At 41.9% G+C, this 13793-nt stretch overlaps 1 protein-coding gene across 1 annotated transcript in view; it reads left to right on the forward strand.

Moving 5' to 3' along the window:
* TET2 (tet methylcytosine dioxygenase 2) overlaps positions 1-13793 on the forward strand; it is a 74068-nt gene that overhangs the window by 34621 nt on the left and 25654 nt on the right. The gene's annotated exons all lie outside the window — the stretch shown is intronic.

Genomic DNA, 13793 nt, shown 5'->3' on the forward strand with positions numbered 1-13793 from the left:
ACCTGTATGAGCAAAATAACTGGTGAATGCTGATGCTGATGTTCTGGCTGGAACGTAATATGAAGATTAAGTGGTGTCATGCACAAGCCCTAGCATCATCCAGGAACCCACTGCTTGCTCTGGGGAGTAGGGGGGTTCTCCAGAGACAGATAGCCTCAAAGAAGTGGCTTCATAAATTCCACAGGTCAAATGAGCATGGTTGCTTGTACCAGACTAGCTCGGAGAAAAGGATTGGAGAGCCAAGTGGGCAGGATCAGCGAACCATACACACAGAGGATCATGTGGGCAAGTTCCTATAAAGACATATTTTAATCAAACTGATTTCAGGTACTTGGCAATGAGTGCCACAGTTGCAGACCTTAACCTTTCAATTAAGAAGGCAGGCCTCTCTCATCAGCCGTATCTGGAGGAATTTTCTTGATTCTCATGCCTTTTTTGGGGCCTTTGAATAACTATCAAAATTCTATGTAATAGAGAAGACAGAAGATAAAATGCTACAATCATTTAATCCAGAATTCCATTGCAGTCCTCTGCTGACTCCTCTGCACACACCCCACAGGTATTCTGTATGCATCCCTTTTTAAACAAAAACTTTTTATGACCTGTAAAATTAGCGCAAACTATGCAGTTAGTTCCTAGCTGACCTGAGAAAAGGGAAGCCTTCTGTAATAAACACCCAATGAAGGTCAGTGCCTGCCAGTCCCCGGGGGGAGAGGCTGTCTTCAGTGGGTGCTGCAGGAGTATCCAAGCAAGGATAGACTTGGAGACTAGGTCGGTTGGCAATCCCTGGTAGTTTCATCTTCAAAACCTACTGTGTTTGTGCACACTTTAAAGTTTCCAGCTCTAGTTTCCAGCTGCTATGCTGCCTTCCTTCAACTTCCTGCAGCTCTGTGGAGCACATTCTTCTATCCCCATCCATTTCCTCTTGTTAACCTTGTCATGGAAAATCTCTCTCAAAACCTCTCTTTCTCTCTTCCTTGCTGCTATCTGAAGTACACCAATCTTTCCTCCAACACACATGCAATCTAAGACAAAATATAGAGGGAGGTTTATTACTGCTGACCACATATTTTAATCTTTTATAGCCATTTCCTTTGTAATCCTGATGGAGCTTTTCAGTGTTCAGAAGATGTAGGCACTGCCTAATGGGTCTGCTGTAAAAGAGACTGCAAATCTTTGAGCTTTGTGTTTCCCTCCTCACAGTCTAAAGCAATAGCAGTGCTTACTAGTATCTAGTTATTTGTGTGATAGCCTGTTTGATCAAATCCGGATTTAAAAGCAACATCAAAGAAGAATCTCTCATATCATGAAGGAAGGTTTCATTCTTTTGCAAGGCTGTGTGCATTGTTAGAAAGGAGCTCCTCAGCCATCAGTCCAAAATACCACACTGGTTTTGGCGTAATCTCAGATTTTTTTCCTCAAACTCACTGGGAGCAGCACTGCTAGAGTTAAAATGTTTTGGGTTTCTGTTTTAGCTTGAACATCCTTCTGCTGATTTCTGAGTATCTTGTGGTACAATAGCCGCCTTCAGGCAATAGACTCCAGTGCAAAATTTAATCTTCAGAGAGCATAACAAAAGAAATCAGCCCTAGTTACCAACAGATTATTGAGTAGTAGCAGCTGTTTTTAAGGCACTGAATTTTTTCAAATGAAGCCAGAAAAACTGAAGCAGAGACTAAAACTTTGTGCTGCCTGGTTATATTGTGGTGCATGAGGAAGTGGGATAGAAGGAAATAGAGCAAACAAGTATTTAACATCAGAGTAGACAGTGTCCTGATGAGATAAGTCACCTGTCATAAGCCTCTGACAGCTCAGAAGACATCTTTGCCTCCATGCCTCTGGGAAAAAGGGCTAGGAGCTCAGGGAGGGGGAGGTTGGGAGCTGCTGAGATCCTCATCAGTTTCCAGGTCAGACTGGGGCCCTGTGAGGTGGTGCTGGCACATACCCTGTATCAGTTGTATGGCCCCTCCATGTGAAGAGAGGAACACGGGTGTGTTGGAACCAACCAATAGTGTCAAAGGGAGAAGGTAGGGAACAGGATGGGCTGGGAGGCACCAGCACCCTGAACGTAGATTCTAAACAGCATTATGCCATAATTTGTCTGGAGGATGTGGCAGACTGCAGAGCTGATGCACAGCAGTATGGGAAAACATACCCAGTTCCTAGTGCTTACCTGATTTGTTTTAGTCCTCCATAATTTTTGTTAAGGTTACCTGCAGGTACTTCAGAATATTTTTTTTTGCCCATCTCATTTGTAGTTCTTATTTCAGATGCATCTAAGTTTTCAAAATATTTGCTTAATCATCAATACTTGTCATATACTTTTAAGATCATTTTGGTTTAGGGAGCTAAGGCATGCCTCTGATTTATTACACATCAATTACACGTAAGCTTTTATGAGCTAGGTGAGGGTGTTAGGAGGGGTTGTTTGCTGGGGGGCATAATGAGCAGTTAAATTTTGCCATTCATCATTGTCCCTCACCCTTCCCATAGTAAAATTATTTGCTCAATTTCTCATATTCAGCCTGTCTGACCCTCAGATTGTTAAGAAACCAAAAATAAAGTTGCCTTGAACGCATTCAGCAGTGGCATGCATGTTAGCCTAAATGACTGCATCAGACACGTAGTATCCTGATAGCTGTCTCCCTTCATCTCCCAGCCCCGACTTTTTACTTTCCATTTTAAAGGAAAAGCAGCTGTTCCTTGCCCCCAAAGGCTGTGTGGAAATAATGCTACCACGCACAGACTGCAGTGCATTTTCTCCTGAGCAAAACTGGTTGCATATGTCAGAGCTTAAGGCCTAACATCTTTACTTTGCCCCAACCCTGTTCTTTCCCTGGCATGTTTTGGGTGAGGGGGGATGGAACAGGGAGTGAAGGTTTATGTTGGCAAGAACAGCAGCAACACAATCACACTTCATGTAGAAGGAAAGCTTATGGGAACTTGATTAGCACAATGCAAGGCGTTCATCCCTTCACCTGCATTCCTGGCCTCAAGACCACTGCAGCTCTTAGGCTTCTGGCTGAAGGACTAGACTGGCAAGCACTTCACACAACATTGCCAAGAGAAGCAGTTCTGCAGGACTTGCAGGATCAGGTCCTCACTGCTGGAGGTATGGATTTAGATAACAAAAAGTCACCTGACTCTTTTGAGGAGAGTTTACCTGCCACCTTTCCAAAGAAGGCTAAAGAGACATACAAAATGCTTCCATTATTTTTCACCATCTATAGTTGTTTACTTAAGCTGAAAAAAGTCTCAGCTACAATTTATGAGTTTCATGCAAAGTAGTCCTATAGCTTAGGTTTTTCTATAGTTCCCAGCTTTGCAAATCCAGTTGAGTGCATACTTTGCAACGGTGAGCTTTTCATCCACTGCTGCTTTGTGCACTGAGAGCGTGACTGTGCTATGGACAGACAATAATCAATTAGTGAAATGGTATCTTGTGACTGAGAATATGAAGTGAGCTTTGCAAGATCTGACAACAGCTCTTTTAACTTGCCCATTTCTGTATGTCTCTTAAATAACCCAAAATATCAAAGGTCTTTCATTAGAGCTTCAAACACTTTCACATCTATGCAGGCCACTGGATACCTCAGAAGACTATGAACTGATGTGAGCCGGCAGCAAATGGCGACTTGCCAGAATGAAGAACAACTGACTGTTTTCAAAGCTTTGAAAACATTTGAAAAGAAAGGACAGAGAGAGGAGTGTTGCAGTTCCCTTCAGCACTGCTCAAACACTGCTCTTCCAAGTGTCAGCTGCGGGAGGCTGAAACTCTTAGCGAGAGTTAAAACACAATCTGCCAGTTTCCCACCCCACCCCTTGTAGCTTGGCGGCAGCAAGTTTTTTGTCTCTTCATGTTGTATCTTGCCATAAAGAAGAAAATTTAAACAGGAGAAAGAATGTGCTTTGAATTATGGGAAATGAAAGGAAAGCGGGAACACCAGCTCATTCTGGGATGCCAACCCTTTCTCAGCACAGCCATCCCAAGTTTTTATCCAGTCTTGCAATTTGGTTAAAGGAAGAAACCTTCATGCTAGAGCTGCGTTTTTGAACAAACAGCTCCTTCACAAAACCTAGACTTACTGGTTTCCAGTTTTCCTGAAATACCAAAGGGAGATACCAGAGAAAGGCAAATACTCCGTTTCCCTGTAATAAGATTTTTCTTGTAGTAGCTCTCTGACTAAATATTTCTTGACAGGAAATAAATAAGATTTCCCCTATAGTGTCTATTCATGCCTAAATGTTAAGAAGTTTTAAATGGCTATAGATAAAACCCATGTTCTATGTAAGTAAGCGTGTAAGTAACAAGATAAGAAAGAACTTGGAGGTGGCCTTAGTTGTGTGGAAACACAAACTGGAGCCTGTTGCTTGATCCTCTGAACAGGATTAATAGAGACCTTCTAAAGAAAAAGCTAAAAACTCTCTTGCCAAGTAATAAAAAGCTAAAATTAGAAAGGGAGGGAAACGACTGTAGCCAAGATAGTATCTACTGAAAATCTGCTTTTCAAGCCAGCCTTGAGAAGTCAGGCTGTGAGTCCTTGATAAATGCTGGCATGATGTGAAATGGGTGTCTCCTGATTTAGAATTTGTTTGGGCCAGAGGTATTTTATCTAAGATTAGTCAATGACCAAGTTTTTCCAGGCCTGTATATTGAGTATTCAGAATGAAAATGTAGTCCCATATCATCATCTCCAAACTAAAACTGAAGGAGACGGCGACACTACCCATGCCAAGCTCTCGTGTGCTCAGAACTGTGGCAAGGCAGCACCAGCTCCCATGTTTTGTTATTCTCCCAGAGCTGTGCTTTCATCAAGGATAGGTCTTGACTGCTCTTAGGTCATCAGCTGGCTGTGGTCATGCAGAACACCTTGTCTTTCATCTCTTGTACATCTGGAAAGGCAATTGAAACTTGAATTGGATGTAGGTTTCAGCACAATAATCCATACCATTGTTGCATGTAGATTTCAATAACCCACATGAAAACTGCTCCTGAAGACCACACATGAATACAGAAAGAAGCTGAATAGCAACCATAGCTCCAGAGAGCATCTTCTAATAGAACTCTAAAAATGCATTAGATTCTTATCTTCTGTGGTGCCTCAGCAACTGTAGAAGTCAGAAGAGATGTTTGTGCCAATAGCTCAGTCTTAAAACATGCTAAAAGCCAAGTTTTAAGGAAATAACCTTGATAAAGCTCTGCGAGAAGTAACAAGCCTGTTCTGTTGATTTTCAGTGTGATTTATACAGTGCCTCTCAAGCAGAGGGCATAACACTGATTTTAGTTACCAAGACAAAAGCCAGGTTACTTCATACAGGTATTCTAAATGTTGTACAGGCACATATCAGAGCTGTTTGGATAGCAAAGATCTGAACTGGGGGGGAATCTAGCAGAATGTGGCAATGTGCATGAGGTGTCCCAAGAACAGACTGCTGCATTTGCTTTGTGACCTCCATGCATCTGGTTAGGGAACAAATGGTATGGGTATAGATCCACCCAGGGAGGGGACCAGATGTCACGAATCAGATTGTTTATTCTGTCTAGGGGGAAGCAGTAATAGTGGTTTTTAGTTACATGGGGAGAAAGAAGCCATAGCACAGAAGGAAAAAAAAACAAACACCAACAAAAAAGTGTTCCATGAGTCTGGTGTAGATGGGAAGAGATGATTAGGGTAATGTTTTAAATAGTAGAAGCTTTCTAATAAGTGAGGTTAATGAACCACTGCATGAAACTGTGTGTTGTTATGCAACTCTCATCATTAGAGACCTTGGACAACATGTTGGTGTGGACCGGTACAGGTCTGCCCTAGAGCCAAGGGCACTCTTCTCAGGCCCCTGATAAACTTATTTTTTCCCATGTGTTTATGAGCAATTTGTTGGATTTTGTAAATTGTGCAAGGCACAAATTGGAAGGAAATTAAAAAAAAAAAACCACAAGTGGGCAGGAAAAGACATTTTAAAATCAAATCACACAACTCTGTGTAGTGTGGGAGCTGTCTCTCTGTGGTGCCTCTCATTTCTCAGCGATCAAGAAGAGCAGATTGAAAATTGAGTTCACTACAGCATCCCAACCCTGGTGTGGCAGAAGCAGGAGAAAATCAGAGGAGAAAAGTGTATAGGAATGTAAATGCTACCACAGTGAGGACAGTGCAGGGGCTGAAAGCTGTATTGTACCATATGAACATGTGGGAGCAACAGTCAGAGTAATCCTCAGAACCAAGAGCCTTGGTCTCTGCATTGCCCCGACTCTCCTCTTTGTATGACCTTCACTTTCAACTTCTGGAGAAGAAATTTAAGAAAATGGCATTTCATCCAAAATTCTGCTTTCATCAGAACTAGGAGACCAACAGGATTTCCTATTTGAAGTTCAAAGGATAATGAAAAACAGAGTTGAGTAAATAGGTTTCCTGAGGACACTGCAACCCACAGTGTTTTACTCTCCTTGATCAGTTCTTCCACCCACATGCTAAACAAGACTTTTTTTGTTCCTATTTTCTAATGTTACTGTCCCAACATGATGAAACTCTGAAATCTTTGGCTTGCCAGTGTTTTTTCCTTTGGGTCCTCCCTTTCTTCCTTATAGTACAGGGTGAACAGAGCCAAGAGAATCTCTTTCACTGCTTCTAGTTCTCGAGGAGGATGTACTACTTAATAGAGAATTACTTAATTCTGCCAGCATCTGTGATGAAATCATAATGGATAACCGACCTTCGACGGATGTCAGGAAGTCATCAGCCCGAGAAATCCCTACTAGATCCAGGTCTGAAGCCAGATGGACAAAGATCACAGAAACTGGAAGATAATGATGACACTGACCTCTTGGTAACCTTCCCTAAATGGCAAGTTGATAATATCAAGTGTGTCTTGAAGAAGGGTTCAGCCACCAACACTTGCTTATCCTGGCATGCTCACAAAGGCATGCTGCACCACAGAGCTGGGTTGGAGCAGCAGGAGCTCTGGGATAGCTGATTTTAATCAGCAGCCAGTATCACTGTTACCATTTGACACATGATGTAACTGAGAGGAAATTTATCCCTCAGATATCAGCATTTGTCCAGAAATGAAAACCAGGCCTGAGCATCAGCTGCACATCTGATAGCAGCTCCCACCCTACCTTGCCAGCCTTTGTTCAACACACCTAACCTAGCATGAGAACTGTCTGAGTCCATGAAACAAAGAGACTTGGTTCTGTTTTCCTACCCCAGCATATATCTCAATGTTTAATCCACTGGCACTGGTGAATTACCTCAACAATGCCCTGTGTGGGTCATAATCTAAAACCATTTTGTTGGCCCAAACTTCACAGGCACACAGAAAGTTTCTCATGATACCTGGGCACAGAATCATCTCGCTGGGCACACACTGATTTAAGTATATCCAGTGTTTAAGACTGGAACTCACATCCCCCACAGCCTTCCTGTCAGACCGTAATGACTCCCAAAACCAGCAAAGGTGAAAGACTGTTTTAGTTCAGCTTCCCTGCATTTGTGAAAGATGAGTAAAAGTAAAGGAGGTGCTCAAGAAATTGGGCAGTGCTGGTTCTTGAAGTATACGGACAAACCAACATCCAAGATAATGTCAAACAGGCTAACCTGGGAAGTAATATAGCTCTGTGTGATGGCCTGCCCACTATAAGCCACCTGGATCCACCATATCCTAAATTTAAATCACAGAAAGCAGCAAGAACAAGCATAGGTGCCAGCCTCATCTTCAATCTTCTGGTTATGGCAGCAGGAAGGTCCTTTTGCCTCTTAAATCCAACTTGGTTCTAAAGTTTGACCTTTTGGGAAGCATTTCTAATCTTGTCATACTATGTTGAGATGGCAAGCAAATTGAAGAGTTGTGCCCTTCTGGTAGAAGTGCTACATGATAGAGTCAGGTGCAAAGGTTGTATAGGACACAGATCACAACAAAAATAGGAACTGGAGAGCTGTGCAATGTGACATTATCATTCCTATTTACTTGCATTTTATATTCCTCAATTCATTTCCTTCACATAATTGGTTTTTTCCACCCCTATTATAGAGGCATTTAATTTGCTTTCCCCTTGATTTTATGCAATTGTTAAAATAGTGCAATTTTTCATGTCTCTGTGGATATTATGCAGGATCCACTCTTGTTGATGGTTATATAATGTAGTGAGGGGAAATCACTGTGCAGACCAGCTTAGCTTTACTCTCTTGGCCTCTGCATTAAGGTCAAAATTCAAACTGATTCAAAGGCTTTTGCAGTTACATCATTGTGTCACTGAAATGCAAGGACTGGTGTCAATAAATGGATGGGAGGCTAGCACTAGTTGATTTTTAAATGCATGAATTATGAGGCTTCTGGCTCAGATAAGATTTAATGAATTATTAATCCTCATATTTCACAAATCCCATGCTCTTCACTCCCTTATGTCTGCTTATATCTATATTCACTGGTCACTTTTTCCCCCTGTAAATTAAGGACAAATTAGCAATAAATCAGGTAACAAATTTTAGCCATCCCACATTTTGTTGTTTGACACAGATTATTTGTACATCTAAATGCCATAAGACAATTATGTTCACGTAATATGACCTCCTGCAGAATACAGTCACAGAATCTCATCCAGTACTTTCTAGATTAACCCCTTAACTGCTATTTAAAGCTACCATGAGAGAGCAATACACATATTTTAGAAAGAAATATAGCCTTAACTTAAAAACACCAAGGGACAGAGATGGCTCAGCACTGTTATGTGATTTTTTTTCCAAAGCACTGCTAGTGTACTGAATAAATATACCATCCAAATGAAGAGACAGCTGAATGCAGTGCAAAAGGACCCCATTGTAAGCCACAGATAGAACCTAGCTAGCAACAAAGTGTCCTTGTCTTTCTGGGGCCATCTGCACTGAAGTTTCACTGTGTTTTCCACAGCCACCACACTTGCAGCAGGGCAGCAGAGATGCTGCTAGGGAGCAGAGTATGCCTTAGGGCATCTTGTGGGGTTTAGAGCCTCCATTCACCTTAGGCATGAATGCAGTCTCTCTTTTGAATCTGCTTTGGACCAGGGTTATAATTCTCTCATAAGTGTGTTGGCTTCAGAAAAGCACATTAAACCCATATTTAAACAACAAGCCCACACGGAGTTTGGTTTCTGATGGTATTGTATTTATTACAAACTAGCAGCCCAGGCTTGGGAAGAAGCTGTTCTGCAAATGGCAAACCTCCCAGAATCATAGAACGGTTAGGGTTGGAAGGGACTTCAAGGCTCATCTAGTTCCAACGCCCCTGCCATGGGCAGGGACCCCTCACACTAGATCAGGTTGCCCAGAGCCACATCCAGTCTGGCCTTAAAAAACCCCCAGGGATGAGTCTGGGCAGGCATAGTGTTGGTGTTGCCTCTCCTCTTAGTTTCCACGTGCTTTGTTTCTCAGTGTATGAAAACAGTGCACCTTATGTGTGAAACATATAGGAAACCCTAAAACTATGCTACAATGTTCATGTGTGCAACATTTTATCCCAGCAGCCACGGAAACAGCTCACTACTAAGGAGCTTTGATGTGTTTCACCACCCATTAGCCATCTGAATTCCTGCACATCTTTTCTCTTCTAGTGACATTTGCAGCTTGCTTACAGGTGTTAATCCAAGGCACAGCTGAAGCAACTGCTACTTGGGCCAGAGAAAAATGACATCCCATAATAAGCACATCTATAGATCATGGTGTTGAGCATCATTGTAACTGCTTACATGACTTGTTCCAATGTTTAACAAGAGAAAACTTTGACACAGAGTTAATCAGAAGATGCCATGTGTGAGTGTCCCTGCTTAGGACTAACCCTTACTTAGGAATAGCTCTGCTCATGCCTTTTCTTGAGTTGTCATTAATTCATGAAATACAGGGGGGGAAAATGCCTTCACATTAGGAGCTTTTTCACTTGTTGGCTTTTCAGGATTTAGACCTCTTTGCCAGCAGCATGAGCTTCAGAGGAGAGAAGCAGTTGCATGACCACAAATCATAATACACACCAAATTAAGCCAGAAGCCAACAACTGCACCCAGGTGATAGGAGCAGGAGAGTGTGAGCAGAAAGTACAGTTTACCAAACTGGAGCTTGGCAAGGCATACAAGTAAATTCACCTCCTCTCTAAAAGCTGCTGTGAGGGTTTCTTGTCTGGGAGCAGTTCAGACCTTTGTATCATGTGGCAGTGGCAGAAGGGTGCCAGTAGGATGAAGGCTGTGGCAGCAGTCCAGGAACAACCTAGCAAGCCATTGACAAGCTCCTGTGTATCTCATCCTGATAATGACTCGAGCACAAGTCAGCTGAGGTCATGATCTGCAGAGGTATATTTCTGCTTGGGAGAAAAACTCTTGAGGAGATGTATTTCTATCCCAGCTAACCCCAGAAGGGGAAACAACTCATCTGACATCTCACCTTTTAGGGCCAGGAGTATTCTGACACAGCATTCTCCCACCTATTTTTTTAGTTGGGACTCTTGCCTAGCATTGCCAAAGATTGTACTCCCCTACAGTAGGTGTTTGTCTATTCATTGATCTGACCAGCTTTGTGTGCACAAACTCCCCAGATACAGGTGCTAGATAAAATGAAGCAAGAACCTTTAGATCTGGCTAAAAGTAAAGAAAATGACATAACAGAGTGCTCCTGCTACTGCAGGAATGTTTGTTATGCTCCCGCACCACCTTCCACAGTCTGTCAGTATTCACACATTGATAGAGGCAGCAGAAACAGGCCAAACTTGCCCATAAAACAAACAAAAAATTCTCAAACACTCTCCCAGTACCTGGTTTCCAGTTTGTGCCCCACATGTGGCAAGAAATAAGTGTAGATGCATTGCTTGGCTCTGAGAAAGCCAGGCAGCGGCGGACAGAATTACAACTGGAACGCATATTGGTGGGATGAGCTGCTGATCCATTTGCACAGTAATGTGCTATATTTAAGTCACGCATCATGGCATCTTCAAAGAGGCCAGTCATAATTATGATGGATTAGACTGCAGAGTCAGTTCTAGATGCAGTAATTGTTTCACAGATGCTGCTGATGTGACTTGAATTTCTAATGAGGTATAGCTGAAGAAAAATATGCAGAGCTTTCTAAACGGTCTGGATAAAATACAGTTATGGGAACAAGAAGAAAGGCTAAGCGTTATGCTTAGGGAGAATTAGATTTACTTCAAGAGGCAGACAGTTCACCCCACAGCAACTGTAAAAAACACAGAGGCTTTGAAAGGTATGGTCTGCTTAGTACTAACATCAAGTGTATCTTCCTAGTGTCCAGTTAAAACCAGTAATAAAGGTATCACTGCCATTTCTCTTTTGCCAGATTTCAATTACAAATAATTGCCATGATTTGTAGCTGCTTCAGCATGATTTGTACTCAGGTGTGACTCAAGGGTTGTGAATAACTGACTGTAGACAGAAGTATAAAGCAAAGTCACCACCACCCTGGATGCATTTCCAAAAAAAGCAAATCTGTCACTTTTAGATAATGAGTTAACAATATTTGAAAGAACCACATGATTCCTGTGTCCTCTGCAGTGTCTAACACCCATGTCTTTTACACTGGATGTAATCAGAATTTGAGGCAGCCAGTTGACTTACGAGGTCTTTAAGAATACCACAAATTATTACAGGTTATCACCTGTGTCACACAGTGAAGTGACCTTGTGGTTTTTGAGGACGGCATGAACCGAAGGCTCTTCTGAGGTACATATGTGCTCCTTTGGGGGGTTTGCAAGCCAAGTTTAGAGAAGTTGGGCAGCCCCCACTTCTAAACAAAAAGGTGTTGCAGCTATCAGTAAGGAGTTGAGAAGGAAGATTGTCTGAGAACTCTGAAGGAATTTAGTTGCAACCCACACAGCACACCGGAATACAAGCAGCAAGGCAGAATTTTGAGCACCAGAGGAAGTTTCTCACAATTCAGTCACACAGACTAAAACTTTTTTTAAAGAAGTAAATATGTTAGAAGCAGCTCAACAGCACAGTGTTAATTACCATGGTGCCTTTTATTTCAGCTCATACTTGGCAAAATACAGCAGCCTACATACGTCTGAGTTGTGGTTCAGCTGCAGTTTCTAGGTATGAAAGGTGTGAAGGCAAAGAATGGTTTCCAAATTAGGCTGACATTTTCTTTTTGAGACACTCTGGGAGCATCATTCTGCTGCCGGGCCTAGAATGACACATCAGAGGAATCCTTTTCATGCTGCTTTCTGTTAAGTGGGAGTATCATCTTCCTGGGAAAGCTGCACAGGCTCATGTCTTGTGGTACTTCATTCAAAGCTAGGTTGGGAAATATACTGAAATATATCTAGAAGAGAAGAAGCCTATGTTACCTTGTCAAGAAAATAAGCTAGACGGACAAACACTCTTTTCCATCTCCCTGTTCTTACCTTTCCCTTCACAAACTCTTTAAATTTTAAGTACTGTTATTTGCAGAGAAAACTTCTCCACTACTGTCATACAAAACATAAGTTGAGTACAGAAAGAAAAGAAAAAACTTCAGGAGGTCAAAAGTGAATCTAAGCCCGGGTTTGGGATAAGGAGGAAGTAGGCACAAGTCATCGTACAGATGCTTGCGAGTCAAGATGTATGTTTGAATTGCCCTGATACTGAAATCAGAGCTGCAAAGCAGAGAGGATTCTGCTGAATGGAATGAATCTCAGGAAATAATACTACTTTTAAAAGCATTTTAGAATCATGTCACCCCAACCAAACAGACAAAAATATAGTGTAGGATAAATGCATGAGATGAACAACCATGACAGGATAAATTTCTCTCTACAGCATTCCTTCCCAAGTAGTGGCGATACCAGCTGCATGTAAGACTTCTGTAGTTCAACCAGGGATAACCTGGTAAAGGAGAACCTTTCAGACTCCCCTTCATGCAAACCAAAAATAAAAGCTTCAGGACAAAGATATGCATGATCCAAATTTTCCCTGTGCAATCTCACATCTGTAGGACCCTCTCCTCTGTCAGTCTGTCCTCTGTCATTTGTGATTGCTTGAGAACCGTAAAGCCAACAAAGAATAAATTACAAGCAAAGTCAAACAAGGGCATTATCTATGTGAACTGGAACTGTAAATCCTGGGAAGATCCATGTGAACAGGATTAGCTTGTCATTGTATGGAATTTGTCAGTACTGCACATTGTCAGTACTTTTATCCAATGAAAAACTTCATTTTATAAGGAAAATATAGAGTGCATAAGAAAATGGGATTTTACATGCAAACAAAGAAGGAAAGGAGAAAAACCAACCTAGCTCCACAGCCGAGAGGCTCAGTTCAAACCCCAAATGCATACCTTAAGCCATGCTTGATGTCTATATGCAAAATTGAATGGATATTAATATTAATACCTGAAAAAATACCACATCAAACCTTTCCAAAATCTCTAGATTTGTTTCTGTTAACATTACCAAGATGTGGACAAACTGTAGGAGTTCCTAAGAACAGCAGTCAAACATGGCTTTGTCTCACATGTACCGTGCCACTTGCACGGTCTTTAGGAATGCCAGTTTAAAAGATCTTGTCAGACAGCTGAAGACAGAGAAATGGAGGTTTTCCCTTCTAATTGGCAAGCTTGGAGGCAATAATCCTTCGAGTCACACAAAGGGGTTTGGCACACTTAATCAAGGAGTGGGATTAGCACCAAGTCTGGGAACCATGGTTTCGGCATGACTTTCTGCCTTAGCAAGGAGACAAAGTGATGACAGAGTAGTCTGTGCAAATCACTCAAGAGCAGAGAATATTTTTTACACCATTAGGAGAAATGCTTTTTGGTAAAATAGCTGCTTATGTTTTAAATGGGGGG

The sequence above is a fragment of the Melanerpes formicivorus genome, unplaced genomic scaffold (genome assembly GCF_026170545.1).
Source record: "Melanerpes formicivorus ecotype bairdi unplaced genomic scaffold, bMelFor1.0.p_v2 SCAF_4, whole genome shotgun sequence".
Lineage (NCBI taxonomy): Eukaryota > Metazoa > Chordata > Aves > Piciformes > Picidae > Melanerpes > Melanerpes formicivorus.